The sequence below is a fragment of the Narcine bancroftii genome, chromosome 13 (genome assembly GCF_036971445.1).
Source record: "Narcine bancroftii isolate sNarBan1 chromosome 13, sNarBan1.hap1, whole genome shotgun sequence".
NCBI lineage: Eukaryota > Metazoa > Chordata > Chondrichthyes > Torpediniformes > Narcinidae > Narcine > Narcine bancroftii.
In genome coordinates, this window is record NC_091481.1 from 44,861,011 (window position 1) to 44,879,669 (window position 18,659).

Below are 18,659 nucleotides of genomic sequence, written 5' to 3' on the forward strand. Positions count from 1 at the left end.
ACCGACATCCCGACGCACCCACTCACACCGACATCCCGAGGCACCCACTCACACCAACATCCCGACGCACCCACTCACACCGACATCCCGACGCACCCACTCACACCGACAACCCGATGCACCCACTCACACCCACATCCTGACTCACTACTCACACCTACATCCTGACACACCCGCTCACACCTACATGCCCACACACCCGCTCACAACCACATTCCGACACACTCGCTCATGCCCACATCCCGACAAACACGCTCACACTCACATCCCGACACACTCGCTCGCACCCACATCCCGACACACTCGCTCGCACCCACATCCCAACACACCAGCTCACAACCACATCTTAACACACCCTCTCATGCCTACATCGAAAATCAACTTCACACACCATCACAACACACCCTATCACACCCACATCCCAACATACCCACATGCCGACACAACCGCTCGCACCCACATCCCGACACACCCGCTCGCACCCACATACCGACACACCCGCTCGCACCCACATACCGACACACCCGCTCGCACCCACCTACCGACACACCCGCTCGCACCCACATCCTGACACACCCGCTCGCACCCACATCCCGACACACCCGCTCGCACCCACATCCCGATACACCCACTCGCACCCACATCCCGATACACCCACTCGATCGCACCCACAGCCCGACACACTCACTCGCACCCACATTCTGACACACTCGCTCGCACCCACATTCCGACACACTCGCTTGCACCCACATCCCGACACACTCGCACGCACCCACATCCCGAAACACTCGCTCGCACTCAAATCCCGACACACTCTCTCGCACCCAAATCCCGACACACCCTCTCACACCCACATCCCAACACACCCTCTCACACCCACATCCCAACACACCCTCTCACACCCACATACAAACACACCAGTGAACACCCACATCCCAATACACCCTTTCTCACCCACATCCCGACACAACCGCTCGCACCCACTTCCTGACACACCCGCTCACGCCCACAGCTCGACACACCTGCTCACGCCCACATCCCGACACACTCACTCACGCCCACATCCCGACACACTCGCTCGCACCCACATCCCTACACACCCGCTCACATACACATCCCGACACAGACTCTAGCACTCACATCCAAACACACCTTCTCGCACCCACATCCCGACACACCCTATCACACCCACATCCCAACATACCTCTCACACCCACATCCCGATAAATATTCTAACACCCACATCCCGACACACCCTCACACTGACATATCAACACAGCCACTCGCACCCACATCTCAACACACCTGCACACACCAACATCCCAACACACCCCCAAACAACAATATCCCAACATACATGCTCACACCTACATCACAACATACAAGCTCACACCCTCATCCCCACAGACCCAGTCACGTTCAAATTCCAACACTCACTCACACACCCACATCCAACTCAACCACATCCCAACTCACCTAAATCCCAACACACCTACATCCCAACTCACCTACATCCCAACTCACCTACATCCCAACTCACCAACATCCCAACTCACCAACATCCCAACTCACCAACATCCCAACTCACCAACATCCCAACTCTTCCTCTCACACCTATAACCAACCCATCCTCTCACACCTACATCCCAAGATTCCCTCTCACACCCAAATCCCAACACACCCTCTCACACCCAAACCCCTACACACCCTCTCACACCCAAAGTCCGACACACCCTCACAGCCCCAAAGCCCGACAGAGCCTCACAAACATACCCCGTCAGTCTCTCACACTCAAATCACGACGCATCCTCTCACATCAACATCCCGATACACATTCTCACACCCACATCCCGAAGCACCCTCACACCCACATCACGACGCACCCTCTCATCCTGACACACCCACTCGCACCGACATCCCGACGCACCCACTCGCACCGACATCCCGACGCACCCACTCGCACCGACATCCCGACGCACCCACTCACACCGACGACCCGACGCACCCACTCACACCGATTTTCCGAAGCACCTACTCACACCGACTTCCCGACGCACCCACTCACACCATCCCGACGCACCCACCCACACCGACATCCCGACACACGCACTCAAACTGACATCCCGACGCACCCACTCACACCGACATCCCGACGCACCCACTCACACCGACATCCCGACGCACCCACTCACACCGACATCCCGATGCACCCACTCACACCGACAACCCGATGCACCCACTCACACCCACTTCCTGACTCACTACTCACACCTACATCCTGACACACCCGCTCACACCCACATACCCGCTCACACCCACATGCCCACACTCCCGCTCACAACCACATTCCGACACACCCACTCACGCCCACATCTCGACTCACACGCTCACACCCACATGCCGACACACCCGCTCACATACACATCCCGACACAGATTCTCGCACTCACAATCCAACACACCCTCTCGCACCCACATCCCGACACACCCTATCACACCCACATCCCAACATACCTCTCATACCCACATCCCAACACACCCTCTCACACCCACATACAAACACACCAGTGAACAACCACATCCCAATATACCCTCTTGCACCTACATCCCGACACACCGGCTCGCTCCCACATCCCGATACACCCGCTCACTCCCACATTCCGACACTCCCACTCGCACCCACATCCCGACGCACCATTTCACACCGACATCCCGACTAACCCTCTCACACCCACATGACAACACACGCTCCCATACACACATCCCGAAACACGCTCCCACACCCACATCCCAACACACTGTCCACACCCACATCCCGACACATGGTCCACACCCACATCCCGACACATGGTCCATACCCACATCCCGACACACCCACATCCCGAAACACCACTCACACCTACATCCCGACACACCCGCTCACACCCACATCCCCACAAACCTGCTCACACCCACATCCCAACACACCGCTCATACCTACATCCTGACACACCCGCTCACACCCATATTCCCACACATCCGCTCACACACACATCCCGACACACCTGCCGACGCCCACATCCCGACACACCCACTCACACCCACATCCCGAAACACCCGCTCACTCCCACATCATGACACACCCTCTCGCACCCACATTCCAAAACACCCTCGCACACCAACATACCCACTCGCAACCACATAGCAACTCATCCTCCCACACCAACATACCAACACACCCACTTGCAACCACATCTTAACACACCCTCTTGCAACCACATGCCAACACACCTGCTCACACCCACATCCCAACACACCCCTGACACCTACATCACAATATTCCAACAAACATGCTCACACCTACATCACAACAAACATGCTCACACTCTCATCCCAAGAGACCCAATCACACCCAAATTTCCACACCCACTTGCACACCCACATCCCAACTCACCCACATCCCAACTCACCCACATCCCAACTCACCCACATCCCAACTCACCCACATCCCAACTCACCCACATCCCAACTCACCCACATCCCAACTCACCCACATCCCAACTCACCCACATCCCAACTCACCCACATCCCAACTCACCCACATCCCAACTCACCCACATCCCAACTCACCCACATCCCAACTCACCCACATCCCAACTCACCCACATCCCAACTCACCCACATCCCAACTCACCCACATCCCAACTCACCCACATCCCAACTCACCCACATCCCAACTCACCCACATCCCAACTCACCCACATCCCAACTCACCCACATCCCAACTCACCCACATCCCAACTCACCCACATCCCAACTCACCCACATCCCAACTCACCCACATCCCAACTCACCCACATCCCAACTCACCCACATCCCAACTCACCCACATCCCAACTCACCCACATCCCAACTCACCCACATCCCAACTCACCCACATCCCAACTCACCCACATCCCAACTCACCCACATCCCAACTCACCCACATCCCAACTCACCCACATCCCAACTCTTCCTCTCACACCTACAACCAACTCATCCTCTCAGACCTACATCCCAAGATTCCCTCTCACACCCACATCCCGACACACCCTCTCACACCCAAACCCTGACACACCCTCTCACACACAACGTCTGACACACCCTCACACCCCCAAAGCCCGACACAGCCTCACAAACATACCCCGTCAGTCTCTCACACTCAAATCCCGACGCATCCTCTCACTCCGACATCCCGATACACATTCTCACACCCACATCAAGACACACATTCTCACACCCACATCACGACGCAACCTCTCACACCGAAAGCCCGACTCACCCTCTCACACCGACATCCCGACACACGCTCCCACACCCACATCCCGGCGCACCCACATCCCGGCGCACCCACATCCCGGCGCACCCACATCCCGGCGCACCCACATCCCGGCGCACCCACATCCCGGCGCACCCACATCCCGGCGCACCCACATCCCGGCGCACCCACATCCCGGCGCACCCACATCCCGGCGCACCCACATCCCGGCGCACCCACATCCCGGCGCACCCACATCCCGGCGCACCCACATCCCGGCGCACCCACATCCCGGCGCACCCACATCCCGGCGCACCCACATCCCGGCGCACCCACATCCCGGCGCACCCACATCCCGGCGCACCCACATCCCGGCGCACCCACATCCCGGCGCACCCACATCCCGGCGCACCCACATCCCGGCGCACCCACATCCCGGCGCACCCACATCCCGGCGCACCCACATCCCGGCGCACCCACATCCCGGCGCACCCACATCCCGGCGCACCCACATCCCGGCGCACCCACATCCCGGCGCACCCACATCCCGGCGCACCCACATCCCGGCGCACCCACATCCCGGCGCACCCACATCCCGGCGCACCCACATCCCGGCGCACCCACATCCCGGCGCACCCACATCCCGGCGCACCCACATCCCGGCGCACCCACATCCCGGCGCACCCACATCCCGGCGCACCCACATCCCGGCGCACCCACATCCCGGCGCACCCACATCCCGGCGCACCCACATCCCGGCGCACCCACATCCCGGCGCACCCACATCCCGGCGCACCCACATCCCGGCGCACCCACATCCCGGCGCACCCACATCCCGGCGCACCCACATCCCGGCGCACCCACATCCCGGCGCACCCACATCCCGGCGCACCCACATCCCGGCGCACCCACATCCCGGCGCACCCACATCCCGGCGCACCCGCTCGCACCCACATACCGACACACCCGCTCGCACCCACATACCGACACACCCGCTCGTACCCATATCCCGACACACCGGCTCGCACCCACATCCCAATACACCACCTCGCACCCACATCCAGATACACCCACTCGCACCCACATCCAGATACACCCACTCGCACCCACATCCCGACACACTCTCTCGCACCCCCATCCCGACACACCCTCTCGCACCCCCATCCCGACACACCCTCTCGCACCCCCATCCCGACACACCCTCTCGCACCCCCATCCCGACACACCCTCTCGCACCCCCATCCCGACACACCCTCTCGCACCCTCATCCCTACACTCCTGCTGGCATGCACATCCTGACACAGTCTATTGTACCGACATCCCGACACACCCGCTCGCACCCACATCCCGACGCACCCACTCACACCCACATCCCGACGCACCCACTCACACCCACATCCCGACGCACCCACTCACACCCACATCCCGACGCACACTCTCACACCCACATCCCGACGCACACTCTCACACCTACATCCCGACGCACCCACTCACATTGATATCCTGACTCACCCACTCACACCGACATCGCGATGCAGCCTCTCACACCGACACATCGTCGCAGCCTCTCACACCGACATCCCGACGCAGCCCTTCACACCGACATCCCGACTCACTCTCTCACACCCACATGCCGACACACGCTCCCACACCCACATCCCGACACATGGTCCACACCCACATCCTGACACACCCGCTCACACCCACATCCCGACACACAGCTCACACCTACAACCCGACACACCCGCTCACTGCCACATCTCCACAAACCTGCTCACACCCACATCCCGACACACAGCTCACACCTACATCCTGACACACCCGCTAACACCCACATCCCCACACACCCGCTCATGCCCACATCCCGACACACCACATCCCGATACACCTGCTCACTCCCACATCCCGACACACCCATTTACACACACATCCCGACACAACCTCTCGCACCCACATCCCGACAGACTCTCGCACCCACATCCCGACACAGACTCTCGCACCCACATCGCGACACACATTCTCACACCCAGCCTCTCACACCTACATTCCAAAACAACCTCTCACACCAACACACCCACTCGCAACCACATCCTAACACACCCTCTTGCACCTACATCCTGACACACCCTCTCGCACCCACATCTCGACACACCCTCTCGCACCCACATCCCGAAACACCCTCTCGAATCCACATCCTGACACAACCTCTCGCACCCAGCCTCTCAAACCTACATTCCAAAACATCCTCTCACACCAACATACCAACACACCCAATCGCAACCACATCCTAACACACCCTCTTGCACCCACATCCCAACATTCCTCTCATACCAACATCCCAGCACACCCGCTCGCACCCACATCCCTACACACCTGCTCGCACCCACATCCTGACACAGCCTATCGCACCGACATCCCGACACACCCGCTTGCTCCCACATCTCAACACACCCTCTTGAACCCACATCCCAACACGCCCGCTCGCACCGACATCCCAAAACACCAGCTCGCACCGACATCGTGACTCACCCTCTCACACCGACATCCCGACGCACCCACTCACACCGACATCCCGACGCACCCACTCACACCGACATCCCGACGCACCCACTCACACCGACATCCCGACGCACCCACTCACACCGACATCCCGACGCACCCACTCACACCGACATCCCGACGCACTCACTCACACCGACATCCCGACGCACCCACTCACACCAACATCACGACGCACCCACTCACACCGACCACCCAAGGCACCCACTCACACCGACCACCCAAGGCACCCACTCACAACGACATTCCGACGTACCCACTCACACCGACATCCCGACACACCCTCTCGCACCCAGATCCCGACACACCCTCACACTCCCAAAGCCCGACACAGCCTCTCACACCCAAAGCCCGACACACCCTCACACACCCAAAGCCCGACAAAGCTTCTCACAAACATACCCCGACAGTCTCTCACACCCAAATCACGACGCATCCTGTCACACTGACATCCCGATACACATTCTCACACCCACATCCAGACGCACATTCTCACACCCACATCCCGGCGCACCCACATCCCGGCGCACCCACATCCCGGCGCACCCACATCCCGGCGCACCCACATCCCGGCGCACCCACATCCCGGCGCACCCACATCCCGGCGCACCCACATCCCGGCGCACCCACATCCCGGCGCACCCACATCCCGGCGCACCCACATCCCGGCGCACCCACATCCCGGCGCACCCACATCCCGGCGCACCCACATCCCGGCGCACCCACATCCCGGCGCACCCACATCCCGGCGCACCCACATCCCGGCGCACCCACATCCCGGCGCACCCACATCCCGGCGCAGCCACATCCCGGCGCAGCCACATCCCGGCGCACCCACATCCCGGCGCACCCACATCCCGGCGCACCCACATCCCGGCGCACCCACATCCCGGCGCACCCACATCCCGGCGCACCCACATCCCGGCGCACCCACATCCCGGCGCACCCACATCCCGGCGCACCCACATCCCGGCGCACCCACATCCCGGCGCACCCACATCCCGGCGCACCCACATCCCGGCGCACCCACATCCCGGCGCACCCACATCCCGGCGCACCCACATCCCGGCGCACCCACATCCCGGCGCACCCACATCCCGGCGCACCCACATCCCGGCGCACCCACATCCCGGCGCACCCACATCCCGGCGCACCCACATCCCGGCGCACCCACATCCCGGCGCACCCACATCCCGGCGCACCCACATCCCGGCGCACCCACATCCCGGCGCACCCACATCCCGGCGCACCCACATCCCGGCGCACCCACATCCCGGCGCACCCACATCCCGGCGCACCCACATCCCGGCGCACCCACATCCCAACGGATGCTCTCACACCGACTTCCTGAAGCACCCTCTCACACCCACATTATGACGCATCCTCTCACACCGAAAACCCGACGCAACCACTCATGCCGACATCCCGACTCACTCTCTCACACCAACATCACGACACACACTCCAACACCCCAACACACGATCCTGAATACACATCCCGACCTACCCTCGCGCACCCACATCACGAAACACCCACTCCCACCCACATCCCGACATACCCTCTCGCACCCAGATCCCGACACACCCTCTCACACCCAAAGCCCGACACAGCTTCTCACACCCAAAGCCCGACACAGCCTCTCACACCCAAAGCCCGACACAGCCTCTCACACCCAAAGCCCGACACAGCTTCTCAAACCGACATCCCAACACACCCACATGCCAATACACCCACATCCTAACGCACTCTCTCACACCGACATCCCGACGCACCCTCTCACACCAACATCCCGACGCCCCCGCTCTCAACCACATCTCAACACACCCTCTCATGCCAACAGTGAAGATCAACCTCACACCATCACAACACACCCTATCACACCCACATCCCAACATACCACTCATACCCACATCCCGACAAAACCGCTTGCACCCACATCCCGACACACCCGCTCGCACCCACATACCGACACACCCGCTCGTACCCACATCCCGACACACCGGCTCGCACCCACATCCCGATACACCACTTCGCACCCACATCCCGATACACCCACTCGCACCCACATCCAGATACACCCACTCGCACCCACATCCAGATACACCCACTCGCACCCACATCCCGACACAGACTCTCGCACCCACATCCCGACACAGACTCTCGCACCCACATCCCGACACACTCTCTCGCACCCCCATCCCGACACACCCTCTCGCACCCCCATCCCGACACACCCTCTCGCACCCCCATCCCGACACACCCTCTCGCACCCCCATCCCGACACACCCTCTCGCACCCTCATCCCTACACTCCTGCTTGCACGCACATCCTGACACAGTCTATCGTACCGACATCCCGACACACCCGCTCGCACCCACATCCCGGCGCACCCACATCCCGGCGCACCCACATCCCGGCGCACCCACATCCCGGCGCACCCACATCCCGGCGCACCCACATCCCGGCGCACCCACATCCCGGCGCACCCACATCCCGGCGCACCCACATCCCGGCGCACCCACATCCCGGCGCACCCACATCCCGGCGCACCCACATCCCGGCGCACCCACATCCCGGCGCACCCACATCCCGGCGCACCCACATCCCGGCGCACCCACATCCCGGCGCACCCACATCCCGGCGCACCCACATCCCGGCGCACCCACATCCCGGCGCACCCACATCCCGGCGCACCCACATCCCGGCGCACCCACATCCCGGCGCACCCACATCCCGGCGCACCCACATCCCGGCGCACCCACATCCCGGCGCACCCACATCCCGGCGCACCCACATCCCGGCGCACCCACATCCCGGCGCACCCACATCCCGGCGCACCCACATCCCGGCGCACCCACATCCCGGCGCACCCACATCCCGGCGCACCCACATCCCGGCGCACCCACATCCCGGCGCACCCACATCCCGGCGCACCCACATCCCGGCGCACCCACATCCCGGCGCACCCACATCCCGGCGCACCCACATCCCGGCGCACCCACATCCCGGCGCACCCACATCCCGGCGCACCCACATCCCGGCGCACCCACATCCCGGCGCACCCACATCCCGGCGCACCCACATCCCGGCGCACCCACATCCCGGCGCACCCACATCCCGGCGCACCCACATCCCGGCGCACCCACATCCCGGCGCACCCACATCCCGGCGCACCCACATCCCGGCGCACCCACATCCCGGCGCACCCACATCCCGGCGCACCCACATCCCGGCGCACCCACATCCCGGCGCACCCACATCCCGGCGCACCCACATCCCGGCGCACCCACATCCCGGCGCACCCACATCCCGGCGCACCCACATCCCGGCGCACCCACATCCCGGCGCACCCACATCCCGGCGCACCCGCTCGCACCCACATACCGACACACCCGCTCGCACCCACATACCGACACACCCGCTCGTACCCATATCCCGACACACCGGCTCGCACCCACATCCCAATACACCACCTCGCACCCACATCCAGATACACCCACTCGCACCCACATCCAGATACACCCACTCGCACCCACATCCCGACACAGACTCTCGCACCCACATCCCGACACACTCTCTCGCACCCCCATCCCGACACACCCTCTCGCACCCCCATCCCGACACACCCTCTCGCACCCCCATCCCGACACACCCTCTCGCACCCTCATCCCTACACTCCTGCTGGCATGCACATCCTGACACAGTCTATTGTACCGACATCCCGACACACCCGCTCGCACCCACATCCCGACGCACCCACTCACACCCACATCCCGACGCACCCACTCACACCCACATCCCGACGCACACTCTCACACCCACATCCCGACGCACACTCTCACACCTACATCCCGACGCACCCACTCACATTGATATCCTGACTCACCCACTCACACCGACATCGCGATGCAGCCTCTCACACCGACACATCGTCGCAGCCTCTCACACCGACATCCCGACGCAGCCCTTCACACCGACATCCCGACTCACTCTCTCACACCCACATGCCGACACACGCTCCCACACCCACATCCCGACACATGGTCCACACCCACATCCTGACACACCCGCTCACACCCACATCCCGACACACAGCTCACACCTACAACCCGACACACCCGCTCACTGCCACATCTCCACAAACCTGCTCACACCCACATCCCGACACACAGCTCACACCTACATCCTGACACACCCGCTAACACCCACATCCCCACACACCCGCTCATGCCCACATCCCGACACACCACATCCCGATACACCTGCTCACTCCCACATCCCGACACACCCATTTACACACACATCCCGACACAACCTCTCGCACCCACATCCCGACAGACTCTCGCACCCACATCCCGACACAGACTCTCGCACCCACATCGCGACACACATTCTCACACCCAGCCTCTCACACCTACATTCCAAAACAACCTCTCACACCAACACACCCACTCGCAACCACATCCTAACACACCCTCTTGCACCTACATCCTGACACACCCTCTCGCACCCACATCTCGACACACCCTCTCGCACCCACATCCCGAAACACCCTCTCGAATCCACATCCTGACACAACCTCTCGCACCCAGCCTCTCAAACCTACATTCCAAAACATCCTCTCACACCAACATACCAACACACCCAATCGCAACCACATCCTAACACACCCTCTTGCACCCACATCCCAACATTCCTCTCATACCAACATCCCAGCACACCTGCTCGCACCCACATCCTGACACAGCCTATCGCACCGACATCCCGACACACCCGCTTGCTCCCACATCTCAACACACCCTCTTGAACCCACATCCCAACACGCCCGCTCGCACCGACATCCCAAAACACCAGCTCGCACCGACATCGTGACTCACCCTCTCACTCCGACATCCCGACGCACCCACTCACACCGACATCCCGACGCACCCACTCACACCGACATCCCGACGCACCCACTCACACCGACATCCCGACGCACCCACTCACACCGACATCCCGACGCAACCATTCACACCGACATCCCGACGCACTCACTCACACCGACATCCCGACGCACCCACTCACACCGACATCACGACGCACCCACTCACACCGACCACCCAAGGCACCCACTCACAACGACATTCCGACGTACCCACTCACACCGACATCCCGACACACCCTCTCGCACCCAGATCCCGACACACCCTCACACTCCCAAAGCCCGACACAGCCTCTCACACCCAAAGCCCGACACACCCTCACACACCCAAAGCCCTACAAAGCTTCTCACAAACATACCCCGACAGTCTCTCACACCCAAATCACGACGCATCCTGTCACACTGACATCCCGATACACATTCTCACACCCACATCCAGACGCACATTCTCACACCCACATCCCGGCGCACCCACATCCCGGCGCACCCACATCCCGGCGCACCCACATCCCGGCGCACCCACATCCCGGCGCACCCACATCCCGGCGCACCCACATCCCGGCGCACCCACATCCCGGCGCACCCACATCCCGGCGCACCCACATCCCGGCGCACCCACATCCCGGCGCACCCACATCCCGGCGCACCCACATCCCGGCGCACCCACATCCCGGCGCACCCACATCCCGGCGCACCCACATCCCGGCGCACCCACATCCCGGCGCACCCACATCCCGGCGCACCCACATCCCGGCGCACCCACATCCCGGCGCACCCACATCCCGGCGCACCCACATCCCGGCGCACCCACATCCCGGCGCACCCACATCCCGGCGCACCCACATCCCGGCGCACCCACATCCCGGCGCACCCACATCCCGGCGCACCCACATCCCGGCGCACCCACATCCCGGCGCACCCACATCCCGGCGCACCCACATCCCGGCGCACCCACATCCCGGCGCACCCACATCCCGGCGCACCCACATCCCGGCGCACCCACATCCCGGCGCACCCACATCCCGGCGCACCCACATCCCGGCGCACCCACATCCCGGCGCACCCACATCCCGGCGCACCCACATCCCGGCGCACCCACATCCCGGCGCACCCACATCCCGGCGCACCCACATCCCGGCGCACCCACATCCCGGCGCACCCACATCCCGGCGCACCCACATCCCGGCGCACCCACATCCCGGCGCACCCACATCCCGGCGCACCCACATCCCGGCGCACCCACATCCCGGCGCACCCACATCCCGGCGCACCCACATCCCGGCGCACCCACATCCCGGCGCACCCACATCCCGGCGCACCCACATCCCGGCGCACCCACATCCCGGCGCACCCACATCCCGGCGCACCCACATCCCGGCGCACCCACATCCCAACGGATGCTCTCACACCGACTTCCTGAAGCACCCTCTCACACCCACATTATGACGCATCCTCTCACACCGAAAACCCGACGCAACCACTCATGCCGACATCCCGACTCACTCTCTCACACCAACATCACGACACACACTCCAACACCCCAACACACGATCCTGAATACACATCCCGACCTACCCTCGCGCACCCACATCACGAAACACCCACTCCCACCCACATCCCGACATACCCTCTCGCACCCAGATCCCGACACACCCTCTCACACCCAAAGCCCGACACAGCTTCTCACACCCAAAGCCCGACACAGCCTCTCACACCCAAAGCCCGACACAGCCTCTCACACCCAAAGCCCGACACAGCTTCTCAAACCGACATCCCAACACACCCACATGCCAATACACCCACATCCTAACGCACTCTCTCACACCGACATCCCGACGCACCCTCTCACACCAACATCCCGACGCCCCCGCTCTCAACCACATCTCAACACACCCTCTCATGCCAACAGTGAAGATCAACCTCACACCATCACAACACACCCTATCACACCCACATCCCAACATACCACTCATACCCACATCCCGACAAAACCGCTTGCACCCACATCCCGACACACCCGCTCGCACCCACATACCGACACACCCGCTCGTACCCACATCCCGACACACCGGCTCGCACCCACATCCCGATACACCACCTCGCACCCACATCCCGATACACCCACTCGCACCCACATCCAGATACACCCACTCGCACCCACATCCAGATACACCCACTCGCACCCACATCCCGACACAGACTCTCGCACCCACATCCCGACACACTCTCTCACACCCCCATCCCGACACACCCTCTCGCACCCCCATCCCGACACACCCTCTCGCACCCCCATCCCGACACACCCTCTCGCACCCCCATCCCGACACACCCTCTCGCACCCTCATCCCTACACTCCTGCTTGCACGCACATCCTGACACAGTCTATCGTACCGACATCCCGACACACCCGCTCGCACCCACATCCCGACGCACCCACTCACACCCACATCCCGACACACCCTCTCACACCTACATCCCGACGCACCCACTAACCCCGACATCCCGACGCACCACTCACATTGATATCCTGACTCACGCACTCACACCGACATCGCGATGCAGCCTCTCACACCGACACATCGTCGCAGCCTCTCACACCGACATCCCAACGCAGCCCTTCACACCGACATCCCGACTCACTCTTTCACACCCACATGCCGACACACGCTCCCACACCCACATCCCGACACATGCTCCACACCCACATCCCGACACATGCTCCACACCCACATCCTGACACACCCGCTCACACCCACATCCCGACACACCACTCACACCTACAGCCCGACACACCCTCTGACTCCCACATCTCCACAAACCTGCTCACACCCACATCCCGACACACAGCTCCAACCTACATCCTGTCACACCCGCTCACACCCACATCCCCACACACACGCTCATCCCCACGTCCCGACACACCACATCCCGATACACCTGCTCACTCCCACATCCCGACACACCCATTTACACCCACATCCCGACACAACCTCTCGCACCCACATCCCGACACAGACTCTCGCACCCACATCCCGACATAGACTCTCGCACCCACATCCCGACACAGACTCTCGCACCCACATCCCGACACAGACTCTCGCACCCACATCGCGACACACACTCTCACACCCAGCCTCTCACACCTACATTCCAAAACAACCTCTCACACCAACATACCCACTCGCAACCACATTCCAACTCATCCTCTCACACCAACATACCAACACACCCACTCGCAACCACATCCTAACACACCCTCTTGCACCTACATCTTGACACACCCTCTCGCACACACATCTCGACACACCCTCTCGCACACACATCTCGACACACCCTCTCGCACCCACATCCTGAAACACCCTCTCGCATCCACATCCTGACACAACCTCTCGCACCCAGCCTCTCACACCTACATTCCAAAACATCCTCTCACACCAACATACCAACACACCCAATCGCAACCACATCCTAACACACCCTCTTGCACCCACATGCCAACACACCCTATCACACCCACATCCCTCTCATACCAACATTCCAGCACACCCGCTTGCACCCACATCCCTACACACCTGCTCGCACCCACATCCTGACACAGCCTATCGCACCGACATCCCGACACACCCGCTTGCTCCCACATCTCAACACACCCTCTTGAACCCACATCCCAACATGCCCGCTCGCACCGACATCCCAAAACACCAGCTCGCACCCACATCGCGACTCACCCTCTCACACCGACATCCCGACGCACCCACTCACACCGATATCCCGACGCACCCATTCACACCGACATCCCGACGCACTCACTCACACCGACATCCCAATGCACCCACTCACACCGAAATCCCGACGCACCCACTCACACCGACCACCCGAGGCACCCACTCACGACATTCCGACGTACCCACTCACACCGACATCCCGACGCACCCACTCACACCGACATCCTGACGCACCCACTCACACCGACATCCTGACGCACCCACTCACACCGACATCCCGACGCACCCACTCACCCCGACATCCCGACGCACCCACTCACACCGACATCGCGACGCACCCTCTCACACCGACACATCATCGCAGCCTCTCACATCGACATCCCGACGCAGCCCTTCACACCGACTTCCCAACTCACTCTTTCACACCCACATGCCGACACATGCTCCCACACCCACATCCCGACACATGGTCCACACCCACATCCCGACACATGGTCCACACCCACATCCCGGCACACCCGCTCACACCCACATCCCGACACACCGCTCACACCTACAACCCAACACACCCGCTCACACCCACATCTCCACAAACCTGCTCACACCCACGTCCCGACACACCCTGACACCCACATCCCAACTCACCCATCTCAAACCTTCATCCCAACACACCCTCTCATATACATTCTTACATATTCTCACAACCACATCCCAAAACAGCCGCTCACACCCACATCCCAAAACACCCTCTCATATACATTCTTACATACTCTCACACCCACATCCCAAAACACCCACATCCCAACACACCCGCTCACCCCCACAACCCAACACACACCCCAACTCACCCACACCCCAACCCACCCACTCCCCAACCCACCCACTCCCCAACCCACCCACTCCCCAACCCACCCACTCCCCAACCCACCCACTCCCCAACTCACCTCCTCCCCAACCCACCTCCTCCCCAACTCACCTCCACCCCAACCCACCTCCACCCCAACCCACCTCCACCCCAACCCACCTACTCCCCAACCCACCCACTCCCCAACTCACCCACTCCCCAACTCACCTACACCCCAACTCACCTACACCGCAACCCACCTACTCCCCAACCCACCCACTCCCCAACTCACCCACTCCCCAACTCACCTACACCCCAACTCACCTACACCCCAACTCACCTGCACCCCAACTCACCTACACCCCAACCCACCTACTCCCCAACTCACCTACACCCCAACTCACCTACACCCCAACTCATTCTCTCACACCTACATCCAAATACAACTTCTCACACCAATATCACAATGCACATCCCAGCTCACCTACATCTGAACACACCTCATCGTAGTTACATTCCAACACAACCCATTGAACCTATATCCCAACACAACCCCTCACACCCACATCCCGACACCCACATCCCAACACCCTCTCTCGCACCCCCGTCCCAACACACCCCCTCGCACCCCCGTCCCAACACACCCCCTCGCACCCTCTGTCCACACAACCCGTTCACCCTTGCCTGCTAACTTATCCCGCTCACACCTACCTGCCAACACATCCCAGTAACGTCCACCCTCCTCACAACTACCTGCCCATCCCACCCCCCGCCAATGCTGTCCGCTCGCCCACCCATCACTCCCCCTGCTCGCAGACCGCAGGCTCCACACACGGGACCCAACACAACTCATCAAAGAAGAGCCAACGCATCCGCCTACTCGCTCCCAACCAGCTACACGTTCCGGTCCCAGACATCAGAGGGTTTTCCCTCAGCCCCTCTCCCCTCCCTTCCCCTCAGGGGGTTTTCCCTCAGCCCCTCTCCCCTCCCTTCCCCTCAGGGGGTTTTCCCTCAGCCCCCCTCCCCTCCCCGTGCAGGCCTGGGTGTCAAGATCTGGACCCCGAGGGAACTTTAAACATGCCCTCCCACTCTTTTAACTCCCTGTCTCGACCCGTCACTTCCCCCTCCCCCGGCCCGCGGCGTGTGGCTTCCTGACTGCCGTGGGGGGAGGTGCGACACGGTGCCCGGACTCGGTGCCAGCCCCTCTGCAACTCCGCCGGGGCTCCACGTACCCGAGAGCTGGTGCCGGCGGCGGGCTCCGCTCCCCTCGGCTCGGCAAGTTCAAGTGCCTCCTCTTCCCATGGTGGAGCGAGCTGCTGCGGTAACCAGATCCTGCCGGGCAGGAAGCTGGATCAGGCAGACAAGAGCTCCGGATCACTTCCTTTCCGCATTATTCCCCAGGCGCGGGCAGTCTGTGTAAACAAGTCTGGCCCGGCCCGGCCCCCCGCGCTCGCTGGCCCGCAGACACCCGGACCCCTCGCCCCGGCTGACCGGGGTTCCCCTGCTGCTTGGTCCGACGTCTCCTCGGCTCACGCACAAACCCTTCTCTCCTCTTCCCTCCCATCTCCATAACCCTCCCTTCTCATTAGCTGGTCAACACCCCTCCCTTCAACTTCCCCTTACACTCGACGGGGGCCAAACCACATAACCCCGCCCTCCCGAACCTTCCACAGTTCATTCCCCAACAGCATCCCACTCTCCTCCCGTCCTGTTCCTCCACACCCCCTCCTGTCCCGTCCCTCCCCTCCCCTCCCGTCCTCCGCCTTCCCCTCCCCTCCCGTCCTCCGCCTTCCCCTCCCCCTCCCGCCCGTCCCGTCCCTCCACTGCCTTCCCCTCCCGTCCCATCCTTCCACTGCTTTCGCCAACTATTCTCCCTCTCGTCTGCTACAACTGGCTCTCCCATCTCTCCCTCCCCTCATTCCCTACACAGACCCTCTCCTATCCCTCACTTTTGAATTCCATATCCTTCAGTCTCAATCCCATGGCCCCACATCCCCCTCCAATTTCACCTTCCCACCATTCCCCCTCCCTTTCAATCCCCACTTCCATCTCACTCCCTCTCATCTCCACACTCATGCCTCTCTCTCTCTCTCTCTCTCTCTCTCTCCTCCACCCACTCCTGCCTCTCTCCCTTGGTCGGCACTCCCAACTCTCTTCCACATTTAAATTTTAAATTTAGACATACAGCATGGTAATAGGCCCTTTTGGCCCATGCGACCCAATTACACCAATTGACCTACACACCTTTGTCTTCAAACATGAAGTAAACCAGTGGATGAATTCTCCAAGCTGGTGGATTACTACTCTACAATTTTCTCCTTCAACTGCAAAG

General features: G+C 61.7%; 1 protein-coding gene across 1 annotated transcript in view; it reads right to left on the reverse strand.

The window, feature by feature from the left end:
* elk3 (ETS transcription factor ELK3) overlaps positions 1–17,881 on the reverse strand; it is a 103,569-nt gene extending 85,688 nt beyond the window's left edge. The window contains exon 1 of the mRNA XM_069909940.1: positions 17,560–17,881. The gene's annotated coding sequence lies outside the window, so the exon portion shown is untranslated. The remainder of the gene's footprint in view (positions 1–17,559) is intronic.
* Between the last annotated feature and the right edge of the window lie 778 nt (positions 17,882–18,659).